At 39.1% G+C, this 14,954-nt stretch overlaps 1 long non-coding RNA gene across 1 annotated transcript in view; it reads left to right on the top strand.

Moving 5' to 3' along the window:
• Positions 1-13,149, top strand: part of LOC122461910 — a 90,572-nt gene extending 77,423 nt beyond the window's left edge. Inside the window, exons 2-3 of the long non-coding RNA XR_006284156.1 lie at positions 12,079-12,236; positions 12,986-13,149. This is a non-coding gene — a long non-coding RNA (uncharacterized LOC122461910). The remainder of the gene's footprint in view (positions 1-12,078; positions 12,237-12,985) is intronic.
• The last annotated feature ends 1,805 nt before the right edge of the window (positions 13,150-14,954 follow it).

Genomic DNA, 14,954 nt, shown 5'->3' with positions numbered 1-14,954 from the left:
TACCAATCAGTTCAAGAAAATGTGTTCGGGAGTGAAGTTGTCACCACCAGCACTTTCTCCTTGGCTCTGAGGAGGAAGAACACTCCATTTAGCTTGTAAGAAACATACTCATTCTTAATGAAGATCACTTTCTTGTCAGCATTCAACAAACTACTGTATTAAAAATACCTGCACAATTACATCTCCTATAATCCAGTACCTTTCATTTATCTATTAAAACTTGGATTGTTTGACAACGTGTTTTTTATCACTGCATGCTGATTTTTGCTCATGATTCCACTATCTACTTTCTTACGCCAACGTTTTCCAACTTGGGTGCCTGCAATTAGACACCTCAATCCCTGTATAGGCACTTAAATAAAGGTAGCCTGACTTCCAAAGATGCTGCATGGCCACAAATAATTTGGCTAAAATTTGTCCGCTTAAGGTGCTCAAAAGGGCACACACTGGAAAATAGTCTTTAGACCTTTTCCTCTTAATGTTTTTCCTGTCTTACTAGTAGTCTAGTAAGGGAGTGTGTGTGGAAGTGTGAACAAATGGCAGAGTTAAGATGACAGGGTATGGGGCTGTAGTGTACAGTAGCTGTAGCAATGGTAATGCATGTGCTTGTGGGTGGAGGAGTAAAGGGTATCTACTAAATGGCTTAACTTTTCATTTCCTTATTATTGTGGGTTTCAGGTATGTGGCAAATAACTATTTGCACGGTGCAGTTTTTTGGATGTAAATATATAGGAGTGGCTTTCAGCACCATTATAATGCAACCACATTCCCAGTGCAACTTAGGAGCTGTTTAAAAGCACAAAGCACCATGATCATGATTTAGGATAGGGAAGTGAAGAATATCCTATCAAGCTGAAACTACAGAGGATATTGATAAGCAGAATATTGCCCCTAAACTTGAGTTTGATCATGGTGCTGCCATAAACTCTCAGGCACTTTATGAAAACATAATATATTAAATAATGTCCTATTAGACTGTCCACTGGTAACCTCGTACATTTGGGAACCTTTGGATAAGGTATTATGTAAATAAAGGTGCAGATCATGTAGTATGTGTATTGTTATGTACATAATGTTTCTATAAGTATCTATTCAGTTGAAATAAAACATGAACATATAAGAGACTGCATTCTGTTGCGTATTAGTGATGCTTCAGGATAAGGTAAAACATAGGAACAGTCTGGGAGGCAAAGGGGGAAATTGAAAACTATGAAAAATAAATTGAACATGCTTTTTCTTATAGTTCAGTCCAGTGTTAGTCACCCTTGTAACTAAGCTGTTTGGTATGTCTAGTGGATAAAATCTCTGGTGTGGGAAATAAACAAACAATATGCTTACTGTGCACTGCCCACAATCATGCACTGAACAATGCTTTTCATATCTATCTAGGTACACAATTTTGTCTCCCCTTATTCAAGTGCACAGTGCCTAAACAACTATTTGCGGTCAGTCTGCTGGAATGAAAATCTTCACTATGTGTTGTGATGGTGGGTTTGATGCATCTTGTGATGAAGACCAGTGTAGACATGATGCAACCTGGCAGCTTTTTAAAAGTACAAAGCACCATGATGTGATTTAGGACAGGGAAGTGCAGTAGGTTTTGAGGACACATGGGAAAAACATGAGAGTTTGAGTTGCAGCTAGACACTATGAAGATTGATCATGGCTTTTTTTTCCCCTTAAGGTCCAGGTTAACCTAAGGGGAGTTGGGTGGGAGGAGGGGAACTTATTTGTAAATCTAGGAGCACTTTTCTAAATATCTGGATAAGAAATAATTACTGCTCAGTAGAAAGCAGTTTGACTTTTAAACTATACGAAGGTTCTCAATGTATAGTGAAACAAATTACTCACATACAGAAATTCTTAAACAAAAGCCTTCAAATATCAATTGAAAAATATTATTTAATCTATTTCCCCTGTATTACATTTATATAGAGCATATTAAAACCTACAGTATTCTTCAGTAATAGCTCAATTCACTACAATAATAATCTTAACTGTGGTATTTTGGATTTACTGTGGAGATTACTATATATATTGTTGCTGTAGCTTTTTTTAAGGGATTTTAACATTTTAAACATTTATCTAAAGTGTGAATTTATACTTAACTATGAGAATAATTTTTACAATCATTAACTATAGATGGACTTGATTTGTACATGTTCTATTTCCTATTAGATACCAGTGTCAGTTTCTGTAGTATTGTATTTTCAGCCTAAGTAGAACTAACAATAGCCCACATTACTCCTGCAACTACCAGTATCTCTCTCAACATCTCAGCCTGAGCCCTGTAACCTAAAGGTTATTTCCAGCCAATTGCATAGCTATCATAATGACTGATGATAGTAGTTCTGCTGTTTGAAGCATGAATTCACTGAGCTCTTCCGGCAGCTGGTCTTGCCCCTACCCTTAGTCATTTCATCTTTTTCAAGGTAATAAAGAGCTCTCCGGTACAATACTGTATAGCGAAGAGCTAAACCCACAGATCCAAACACTTCCATACTTCAAGGTATTTGAAATCTGAACTTGGGTTCAAACCCAAATTTTGCAGTTGCCCAAAAGCCTCGGATCCAAAAACTTCCACACTGGATAGCTCATCCCTCTATTTCAAAGTTGTTGTCTGAGACTGTCTCTTATTTGACAAGTTTCAGAGCAGCAGCCGTGTTAGTCTGTATTCGCAAAAAGAAAAGGAGTACTTGTGGCACCTTAGAGACTAACAAATTTATTTGAGCATAAGCTTTCGTGAGCTACAGCTCACTTCATCGGATGCATTCCTTATTTGAGTAATTCTTGTCGGGCGAGGGCTGCGTACTCATGAGATCCAGTGCACCTACACTCCAGTCACATTATTCCAAGCTTTAAAGATATATCTCCTAAAATCTCCTCTATGTACTTGTTGTTCCATATCTAAGTAGGTTTCACTTCTAATAATACTGGGGTTCCTTAAGTCATGAACCTGGCAGGGGGGTTCCTGTGTAGGATCCTTAACTTGTCTTTTCCCCCCTTGGTTTGTCAGAGCCCAAGTTGCTTCCTGGCATGCTGCAAAGATGACACTTTCTTGAGGAAAGTTTGGGTGAGGAGAGGAGAGGGGTCATGTGACTGGGGTGATGAGCTAAGTGTACGGGATGGATTTGGCTGTTCAGTTAATGTTGGTTAGAATTTACACTGGGTATTGTGACCTTCAGTTCAGTTAAATGCCAATGGTGAGCTGATGCTGTAAAATCAAGAGAAATATAAATTAAATACTACTGTTTTTGTCACCATATACTGCAAGTAACATGTCCACAGGCCAATTTTTAATCTCTCCTCTCCGTCTTGAGTTAGCACTCAGTGTTAAGTGCGCTTGCCTTGTGTGGGTAGAATTTGCTTATGAGTTCAAAGATATAGTAGGCAGCTTGGAATCAGACCTCATACTTTAATAAAGCTGCTGTTGGGTCCCCTACTGATGTGTACGGAGATCCTGATTAAATTCACACGTCTATTTGTTTTTGTTAGAAATAGTTATTCAGTCTGCTTACTGTGCCAACTGCAAAAGTCCTTACATACAGGAATTGGCAACCACCTGTCTGGTGATTCCAAAGAGGGACGTTAATATCGCTGCAGACCTAGCATGGAGTACTATTGAGTGGGTGGGGAGTACTCAAAATAAAGAGGAGAGAGATGCCAACATCTTCATGACGAGTTCCTGTAAAGGAAAGGCACTAATTAAGTTAGCTGTTACTTTAAAAACACACACACACATATACACACACACACTCTGCCTTGGAAGTCTACAGTGCAGTCAGAGAAATCTTAACTGAGGTACTTCCAGGGGGAAACAGAATACTTGTTTCTCATTTGTCATTTAACCAAAACAAAAGTGGCTACTTTTACAGTTTGCACATGGGCTCTGTGACAGTTTCAGGGCTGTATTTCCCTCTCCAGTTCTCAGTCTTCAGCTGTCACCAGTCTCAGAGCAGGGACTCTTGTCCCACTGTCTTCTGACCAGGAGGTGTTAAGGTCACACAACTCCCTGCCATATACTGTGATAAGCCCAGCAAGCCAGTCTGCTTAATGACCCGCGCCTCTACATTGCTCTCTCCCCGAGGGCTATGAATAGTGTATTGCCAGCAAGTTACCATATGGCTCTCTCTAAGCATGCTTATATCCTTAAGGTAAAAATATCTGAGAGAAAACATAATAAAAACAATAAATAAGTTTAGCGTGTGTTTAAATCTACCAGGAATCACTCATCAGTCTTATGGGACCCTAACAAGCTAAAATCCTTCCAACCCTTCAGCAGGATTGAGGCCTGTCAGACAAAAGTCCATGGCTGATCAGAATGAAGGCCCTGAAGCTACATCAGAGAGGCCTCCCTTGGGCTCTGACTGGAAGAACACCAAGACCTCTGGTTGGTCAGGGTTTCCTATTTAAATACAAAGAGAGGCACAGGAAGTTGTCTGCACAACTGGGCTCTACCTGGCTGCTGCTCAGACCCCCTTCATCATACACTAGAGACTCTTGCCTACCTAACTCCCAGGCTCCTGATCTTAGCCTGACTCCTGGTGACCCAAATAGTGCCTGATCCTGCCTGGATTAGTTTGACTAGCTCCTCCCTGATAACCTGAACACGGCTTCCCTGACCCAGGTCGCTAACCACTAGACTGGGCTGCCTATGTCCTGGCCGTGAGAGATACCATGATCTCTCAGTCTCCATACAGAAATGTTAGTATACTGGTGGAGGAAGAGATTCCACTGGCTGAAAACCCCCCATCATTGTCGTCTGATCGACCTCCTCTCCCTACTGTCAGAATCACCACAAGATCCCTGTACAGACACTTTCTATGTCACCTGCCTAATTGCTGTTTCCACACTTCCTGTCAGATGGGGGTCAGCTTGAGAGTACATTTCTATATGGGTCAAAAGCAGAACGTAGCCGAGGGTGTGATGGGCAAGAAACAGGTATAAGATGGATGAAGGAGTACTTGAGGAAAGGTTCATTTCAGGCACTATAGAGGGTGGGGGAGTTACAAAAAGATTTGAGAGACAGACTGGGATGTGTATTTTATGAGGGAATAAGTGGGTCAGATTAGCAACTGTGGTGGAGGAATGGGGAGCTGAGAATAATATTAATTGTTTGTCATTCCTCAGCACTGTTTAGAACCTATTTATAGTGTAGTTTATAACTGTTGTGGCAGTGATGCTGTTAGTCTTCCAAGTTCTTGTTCTTAGTGTGCGAACAAATGTTCCGTCTTGGGAAGACATACAGTAATATCTTTGTTATGCAAGGCTATGAGTAGATGGAGCTGACTTAGCAGCAGGAGACCTTACAAAGTGGGAAACAGCAGCAGGAAACAGGAGGGGAAGCTATGTCAGAGTGAAGCTGCAGAAACTTAGAAGGCTCCTGCAGGCTGAAGGGAGCAGAAGACTGCAGGACAGAGTCTCAACCCAGAGAGGGAAGGAGAGAAGACTTGGGAAGCTGTGGGAGTGCCAGACCTGAAGCAGAGAAGAGATTAAGGGAGAGGACCATTCTAGCCAAGTAGGGCTGGGAAGGATGAAATTTGGTCGCAGAGGAGTTTACCAATTTGTGATGAATTGTACCAGTTTGATTGGTATGTCAATCTCATGCAAAAGATCGGTCTAAAGAGAGTTAAAGAAGCAATTGCCACCAGTTTCTTTCCTTCTCTCAAGTTCTCTTGCGCTAATTTTTATCATATATTTCCCCTTCTCCTTCTCATTTCTTCCTCATATCATAGATTATTTCATTATAATAGCTGATAATTAGCATATTATATTTTCAGCAGGCAACTTGATCACAGATAAAAAGAATGAAAGAGTCTTTTGTATGGTAGGTAAATCTCTTTAAGTTCCCATGATTTACTGGTACGTTTTGTCTGGTCCAGTATAGCAAAGGGTATAAAAATAGAGGCAATACTTCATTTGAACATTTTAGTGATTATATTATGCTGTATCACAAGACTTTTTATCAGCTTGAAGTTATTTCCTTAGCTTTTTCATAGGGATTCATGTTTGATAAAAAACAGATACTGTACACAGTGCACAAGCTATAAATTTGAGTTTGAGTTGAAGATTCCACTTTAATAATAAAGGTCAAAATATATGTGAATGCTGCATGATTTTGCTGCCTTTAATATTTGAAATCTGTATATTAAGATGAATGGAAGAAAAATGTTAAGGACCTGGAAAGTCATTGAGCATATGGGATAAATGATCTCTGGCTTTGGAGTGTGTAAACCAGATGCAGAGGAGAAGAGCCGCAAATTGCTTTTGAAACTCTGAATTGTATTAATAGCTGCAGTTTACAGGATTGCCTATTAATTTATATGCTAATAATCCAAATTAGTATTACTTTTAGTCACCTTTCTATTCAACTCCCACAGAGACCACACAAAAATGGCAAATCAAATTGAAATGGATTTTACCCTTTTTTTTTTACTTAAGATGTGTAAAAATATTTTTTAAAAACAGCTTTAACTATTTTAAACATTACAAATGAGGCATTAATTTTCCTCTTTGCTGGAATCCCTTAGCAAGATATGTGTAGGACCTGAATAGTAGTTTTTCATGAAGCTGTAATCTAACCTTCTGTTTTTAATCTTGCTTCTATTTTTTATATCTTATTATATATTTGTTATATTTTAAGATATGTTATTTTATATATTATATTTTATACTGTGTAGAATCTTTCTGCCCAAAGATGCTAAATTATTTTACAAATGATATATCATTGAAACGCAGCCATTTCTGGGGTGGGTAAAGGAGATCAAAGGTGCACAGTGTGCTGCATAAATATATGCATGGAAGTGTACATTTTAAATTGACTTTGCTGAGATTTGAACCTGTTGTTCTAGGGAGTTTGGTATCTTAAAAACAGAGGCTTACACAACTAAGACATCCATTCTTTTATATTGAAAACAATGAAGTAAATAGTTGCTTGAAAATTAGTCATCAGCAGAACTGGGGACTACAAATCACTTTTATGGTCATGCTTTTTACCTATTGAGAACATACCTGTTCATATTCCACTGGACTTCACATCTCTGTGTATGATGCAACTTTAACTATGGTCTTGCTGCTGCTCCCCACCATAATGCTAAGGCTCTGATCCAGCAAATCACGTAAACATCTGTTTAACTCATAAGCTCATGAGTAATCACCTTCATTTCCAACCCCATGAACTTCCTAGTGGGATTTTTCAGACTTAAAGTTAAGCACATATGTATTCTTTTGATTACCTTATGTGCCTTGACTACAACATAAGTGTTCTTGAGTTGAGGAAGGAAAGTCAGACTATTCTAGGGTCTCACAGATATTTACTGTACATATGTATTTGATGTGGGAGAAGTGTATTTTTGAATTTTCTTTCAAAATTAAGTTTGTAAGAATTGGATGAAAATGAGTTTCTAAATTTGGGTCAGTCTTGCAGTTCATAATTTAAAAGCTTATGAAAACAGACTAGCCAGTAAATGAGATGACATTGTTTTACTGGAAGATAGAATAGGGCTCCCTCAATCTGTGACTATTTAAATGAGAGCAATCCAAAAATATGGAGTGAGATTTTAAGCTTCTCACTGTAAAATCCTTCATCAGAAGAGTGAGATACTTTAAAATTCTCTCAAAATTAATTCACAATGAATGAGATGTGGCAGATCTGATATAATCTGTGATACATGTTATCTTAATGTAAATCTGTAGAATTTTATTTTTACTGGAGTAAAAGGAAAAGAAGAAAGACTTTTCTATAGTTAGTTTTTGTGTCTCACTCTCTGTAGCCAACAGAATATAACCAATGTTTGGGACTTTGTCTAGACTGTGCTATAAACTTTTCTACCAAACCAGTGCCTTGTCTGATTAAATTAATTGGAACAGAGGGCTGATTACACTCTTCTGGATGTAATATAGTAACATGGCTGTTGCCCATTTGAAGTCCCTTAGAACTTGGTATTAATAATCAGACACAAAAGACAGAAGGAATAAAAAGGTGGGGGTAAAAGGAATTTCTGCAAAGAAGACTTTATTAACAAGGCAGAGAATCTGTTACAAATTGGTTACACCTTTGCGTTTAATGGCAAACACATTCTGTGCAACAGGTATATTCCCTTCCCTATAATCTTCTTAGTCGGTGTCAACCAATTTAAAAATTCAGTACATGATAGTGAACTATTTGTGAGGATAGAAAAGCAAACCAGGTCGATCTTCAATAAAAGCTACCTCTAGGAAAAATAAGGATGAATAGGAGATGCAAGGTGAAAACTTGGTGTGAACTGCTATTAAAATATTTTTTTTAAACTGACAGTCATGTATAAGGAGAGAGATTTAATGGCTAAAATGGAATTTCTGTTGGCAAGAGCATGTGGAAGGATAGTCAGAACTGCCAAACCCCATGTAGTATCATTAATGGACAGCTGCCACAAACTATTGTGGGGCTCAGTTCTGGTAAATCTCACATTAACTTCAGTGGGACCAGACTGGACCTTTACAAAGCAAAATGTCCTTTTTATGAGTCAAAAGTAAAAATCTGGGCAAGATTTTCTTTTGCATCCCAGCTGACAGAATCTTTATTGGGAGCTTTCTGGTTTCTATACTTAAGCTGCTCACCAGTTGGGAGAGTTCTTAATGCTTTTTCCTTACATGGCACTCCTTGAATTTTGGTGATGAATACCATATAGGCTATCTACTGGCTGAGCCATACAGAAGGTCCTCAGGGGACATGCATGAACGCACAGACAGAGTAGTGGCCTTCAAGCTTCGCCTATGAAACACGTACAGCCACCTGCAAGTAATACTGGCTGATTTTTTTGTGCCAGTTATGAATCATAAGATAGCCAAGAAAACATTCCAAAAACCTCTCCTCAATGTCTGACTCACTCACAACATTGTCTTAACTTCTATAACGCATTTAAACTAACTCTCAAGATGAGTTATCTGCCAAAGAATATTTCAATTATTTGCTTTCATTTAAAGCAGAAACAGTTTTCCAATCAATCTGTTTTTGTAACTTGCACGCAGATCCTACACATCTGGGGTGAAGAAGGAGGAGGGGGAAGATTTACTATGGTTGTATTATATGGGAAATGTCATTTGGGTAATGACATTGTCCTTGTAACAAAGCAGATCTATGCCAATTGCTGAAGCCAAATATTCAGAGAACTAAATTTGGGTGGGTGTTTTGTTATGCACAGAGTGGTAATTAAGCATTTCAGCCAGGGTAGCACAATCACTTTTACAATGAAAGGGGTTCTCAAAAGAGCCTAAGGGAGTTAGGTACTCATATCCTATTTAATTTCAAGTTTCCAAATAAATTATAGTTATTTTTCCTGCAATGTTTAACTCATGTTAATGGGAAATTTGTACAAAATGTCAATATTCAGATATCTTGTAGGTGTGACATAGAGAAATACTGCTGAAACTAGGATATAAGAAAATCGCTTAATATCCTTTTCCTAGTTGAGCAACATCTTGGAGGTTTAAAAATGGACAAGCTTTGAGCATTGTAAATATTTTCATTTCTTTCCAATTTAACCTTCTCTTGAATAACCTTGTTCAATTTGTACTGAGGTTATTTATTTATTTTTATTTTTTTGGTAATCTAATCTTGAAGTCAACATAAATGTACATGAGAGATAACACAGCTCATAATTTCCTCCTTGTCAGCCTGTCTTGAGTGAGCTTTAAATTCATGCTCAGAGAGATAAATTTGTACTTTGTTGTTCTTCCAGTGGCAGAGGGAGAACTGCCAGGCTCATCGGACTCATGACGTTAAAGTCCTGCTATTTCTTTGGAGGCTGTCGCCAGGACTCTTTCTGGCTGCCTATACTCAGGTTATTCTCAGTTAACCAGGACATGAGCTACAATATCTGGATGCAGCTACAGGTTCAGCTTTGAGACTGTCCAGATCTGCTGTTTGTTGTTGCCAATCTTGAACTGTAACCTGATCAGGAAAGTTGGAAGGTTGCCAAAACTCTTGGTTTGTGACTTAATCCCACTTTAAATATATTTTACAGTAAATTGAGGGGGAAGGAGAGGAAGGACACAATCTTGAGACTAGTTGGGTGAGGTTATGTCAGGAGAAAACTGTATGTCCTGGAATTATTACTAAGATTGAGTTCTACAGGATGGGGGAAATGTATATTATTGATAGCAATATTTAATTAAATGGAATTATATCCTTAGGATAAATTGGCTGAAACATGTATGAAAGTTACAAGTATCCAGACTGGAACTTCGCATATGCTCAAAGTTCATTAAGTTGAATTAAATTTACTTTGTGATATTAACTGTATCCATGATCTATTAATGGCAGGGATGGGCCCAACTTAAACCTCTGATTTTAGCAATCCAAACTTTGGGTAGGTTTTGGATCTAGATCTGAATTTAAAGCTTGGGCTATCCTCTCATTGGCAGCAACAAGAGAAAACCCATCTTTGGACAGGAACTGTCTTATGTGTTTGTACAGTAGCAGAATAGGGCCCTGGTCCATAACTGAGACTTCGAGATGCTACTACAATATAGAGTTGTTCTAACAATGTAAACTGCTAATGGATTATGGTAGGAGAAGGGGACAAGCAAGGGCTAGCCAAGAATCTTGGGCAGGGTGAGTGGGTCCTAGCAGAAATTCTGTGTACTGAAGAAAACATACAGAACAGCTACCTCTAAAAATAGCACTGCATAGTCTGGGAGAATAGTAAGTCTTTGTCTTTCTGTAGCACCTTTCATCCAAGAATCTCAAACAATTTTACAAATGTTACTTCCTAGCTTCTCAGTTATTTTTGGTCATAGGAAATATCACAACTGAGCACTGAACTAGTTAAACTGAATCAGAAATTAAAGGTGACCCTCGTGGAAAAAGGGATGACTCTGTTCCTTTTTAGGTTGACTTGTGGAGCATGCTAGACTTATGAATGAGGCTAGAAAATGTGTGGTGGGTTGTTTAGGGAGGGGGGAGGTGTTGGTTTTCTCTGCATGTGCTTTTACTCAAGAAATTCAGATATTGTTTGTCCTTTCTGTTTCTGGGAGACTGTGGACAAATGAAAAATTAGTATATACCTCTTACTGAACTTGCCTCTGCTTCTGGTAGTTCAGGAAGAGAATGAAGGAAAACTATAGAGGAGAGGACTTGTATAGGGAACTGTCTGACTGGTGTTAGAGTAAGCAGTCCACAAATCTGCAGAGCTACAATATTTGTGTAACCAGGGTCTGCCTGCCAACTTTTGTCTAAACAACAGTCACAGTCCTAAACTTTTTCCATTTATCATTTTGTACCACAGCTACAAAAGGATCTTTTCACTAGACACAGCATAAAGCCCAGCTTCACACTTGGATCCAGCCATATTTGCAGTTGACCTGCTCATATCAGATCAAAAACCTGCAAAGTGTGCAAACGCAGGACAGAGTAAATCTCCTTTCTCCCATCCCTCACCCCACAAAGCAAAAACTTCAACATTACCAGGCATGTCCTTTTCTACAGACAAAGTATAAGGGTTGTTGGGGGTGGGGATGAGGTTGGTTTTTGGTGGTTTTTTTTTTTTGTTTTTTTTTTTAAAGAAACCAACAATAATGAATATTAATCTTATGGGCTCATTGTACATAGTAAATACTTTCCTTAAGTCAAAAGGGTAGATAAAAAGCTTTTTAAAATTATCAATAGATGTGTCTACCAGATGCTTTCCAGATGGTACAGTGAGGGTAGAGAAACCAGGATCTTTGGCTCAGCACAATCCCTTTAATTTTTTCATATTTCTTTCAAAACATGTTTTTATTTTTAGGAATAGAAAAAAAGAACTTGGCAAGTAAGAGGCAAATATACAAACTAAATATAAATTATGCAATGAGTAGACGTGACTTTACAAGTGAAATAAGATTTAATTTTAGTAGTATTGTATAGAAACACAAGGCAGTTGAGCATAGGAAAGCCAGAAACGCCTTAAAGCTCGTTCAAAACCTCAGATGGATTTTTTTTAAAACAGATGGGTGTTTGCTTTGCGAATGTTAAAGAATGTTCTGTATGTGAGAGATCTGAAAATAGTAAAATCGGCATTTTAATTACTTGATTTGCGTCTTTTTTTCCCCCATGTCCAGTTTGTAAAAGGCTCATTGTTCAGTGAACTCTGGAAATTGAGAGGGGAACAAGCTACTACTTTGTTTTCTGTTTACACCCTGACATTTCTAAACAAGAGAAAAATGCAGCCCACTTGTGGAATAGACAATATTCTCCTACTTGGCAAGAAATAACTCAGGTAAGTTTGAGTATGACCCAGCTTTGCTTTGGTAATTATGTAGTTCACATAAATCATTTGGAACAATTAAGAGTGCTCTGAGAGTTAGACATTTTAAACCTCTCTACCAGGAACAAATAAATCCCAGATCTGTTTTTCCCAGGTCATGAATATCATTAAGGAGGTTCTTTTTTATGTGCTGGACAAACAGTTGCATCAGCGCATGGATTAATAGTGAATCATGATGTCACATAAATCATTAAGCATTAAACTGATTAAAAGAGGACCAATGCATAGGAGGGCAACCAGAGAGACAATTCACTGACACTTTACTCCCCTGGAAGGGCATTATTGCATTCATAGTTTGTAAAGCTTGTTTCCATTCAGCAGTGTTCACAGGAATGGTCTCTGCAACCTTCACAAATGATATAATATGACAAGAGCCTATCTTCCCAGAATGATTGTATCATATCTCATTTCCAAAGTCAAAATTAAGTCTAAACACTCGGTTTCTCACAGCATTATTTCCCCATCCTCCCAGTATGGGAGAGAGAGCACCACTGTCAAGTCAACTAGCTGTGATTATTTATCTGGCCTTGATACTGTAGGTATGCAGGAAGGCAGACTTCTATAAATACAGGCTGAAGTTTGATACAAAGCCTTATCAAAACCTGCTTGTGAGTGAGTCTCTCCTTGTACAATTACTCATCAAGGTCATGCCTGTCAATTTCTGTCCACAAGAGAAAAGGGGTGTGTTTCTTCTTTTGCAGACTGAACTACAGGCCTTCCCTATCTCCCTGGGATACATGATAGGGAATATCTGTATATGTTTGTTCAGTACCTCTGCCATCCATTGCAATTCTTGCAGTTCATCATGAAGACATGGTAAGAACGTGAGTCAAATTTCACTCAGAGTGCCCTGAATGTTATACACCTGCAGCAGGATCTACCATATAGACTTCAATAGGATCCACATGTCAGCAGAAGTGGCTGCAAAGGGATGGGATTTTGATGGTAACCATAATTCAAATTATTGAATTTCCCAATTTCTCCTGATCTATAGTGTTAAAATCATTCTCCTGCCTCTCCAATTACTCTCTCCAAGCTCTCCGCTTTGCCTCTCTTATGCAGACCCTGAGCCTATGCCTCATTCCCCACTCTTCTGTTTCAGACCCTGAGCTTCTCTCCAACCTTCTGCTGCAACCCTGTGTGTCTCTGTCTCTTGGTACACTGATAGCTTCAAGCCTCTCCATTTTCACTGAGTCTTCTCTACACTTCCTTCCCAGCCTCCAGGTTGCAGCCACTGCTAGCTAGCTGAGCATATATTCTGTTTTTAATCCATGTGAGAGGCTAACTAACATGAGACTCTCCTTTTTCATCATCTCTAGAAAGTAAGGCCAGGAGAGTCTGAAACAGGGAAACGGTCACTTTCTCTGGAAAGCGAGAACTTTTTTTTTAATGGCTAGATTTGTGATTTTTGACTTGTAACTCCATCTCTGCTTTTAAATATCTAATATATATAGGTAGCTGTGTGGATACTGTAATGAAAGGCCTTTCCCTGTTCCTTGTGAATTTTTTCCTGTTCTGTAGAAGTAAATTTGTTGTTGGTTGTAGATAATGTAGCCAGCTCAGGCTATTTTTTCCACCAAGTACAGAGACGTGTTGATGTCAGTGGCACGTATGATGAAGCAGGAAAGTTGTGCAATAAAACCAGGAACTGTCTAAGGTTAAAACTCAGTTTGTATTCTAATATGTAACATGCCTGTGTTGCTATTTTAAGATTGGTACTCAGATGCTCCTAGTGAAACTACAGCAGGAAAAAAAAACTTCTAGGCTTCAGGCAAGGGCTAAGGCACCGAAGCTTACTCAGCAAATAAAGAAGCCTTAAAAATATTTTAATCAACCTCTGGTGATGTTGCCTTGCCCCATGGGTTCCAAGCTATTTCAGGAAATCTCAGTTTCACCTATTTTTGGACTGTTTTGAAATCCAGCCATGGTTTGTCCCTCCTCTCTGCTGGTACTAGAAGCTGGTCCGAAAGTCAGACCTGTCAGTCACAACGTGTACCAGAGCTCCTCCTCTCTTTACTATTTGCCAGAGTTTTTTTTCTGCTTCCCCCAAGAAAATAAAACGTTGCTCCTGACCTCCTATTTCCAGAAATTGAGAGAGCTAGAATTGTGCGTATTTGTGTCCAGCTAAACGGAGAATTTTACTAATGTGTAGTAATATAAAAATCAATTGTGCTGGTGAATGTGCTGAATGGTGGGGTTTCTAAACAAGAGCGTTTCCCCTCAGAGGTATTTCAGATTCCACTTCTGCTCTCTCACTCAGCCTGTATCTTAAAATTCTGTCAAGGGCACTTGTACAGAACAGGAAGCGTACTGCCTGCAGTGTCCCCACATCCAGGCACGTCATGAGGGGGTTGCTCTGTTCTTTGTCTGCCTCCAACACACTATAGTCTCATGTTTGCCCAGATGTGTTTTGACAGAAGCAGGAGAGGAGAGAAAAGGTCCCCAATGCAGTGAGGCAGACAAAGCCATTGCTTACCTCAGCTAGCAAGATGGTCAGGTCCCGGCTTGGCAGCCTGGAAAGCAACACTGGCTGCTGTAAGGGCCCCAGAGACTCAGCTCAGCTGCTGTTTGGGATGCACCTAATCGGCTTCAGGAGCTTTGTGTCAGGGTCCTGACAAGAGCAGTCAGGACCAAGGACCAGAGCAGGGTGAAACCTGAGGCTGAGAATAG

The sequence above is a fragment of the Chelonia mydas genome, chromosome 10, assembly GCF_015237465.2.
Source record: "Chelonia mydas isolate rCheMyd1 chromosome 10, rCheMyd1.pri.v2, whole genome shotgun sequence".
NCBI lineage: Eukaryota > Metazoa > Chordata > Testudines > Cheloniidae > Chelonia > Chelonia mydas.
This window is presented reverse-complemented; position numbering and strand designations above follow the sequence as displayed.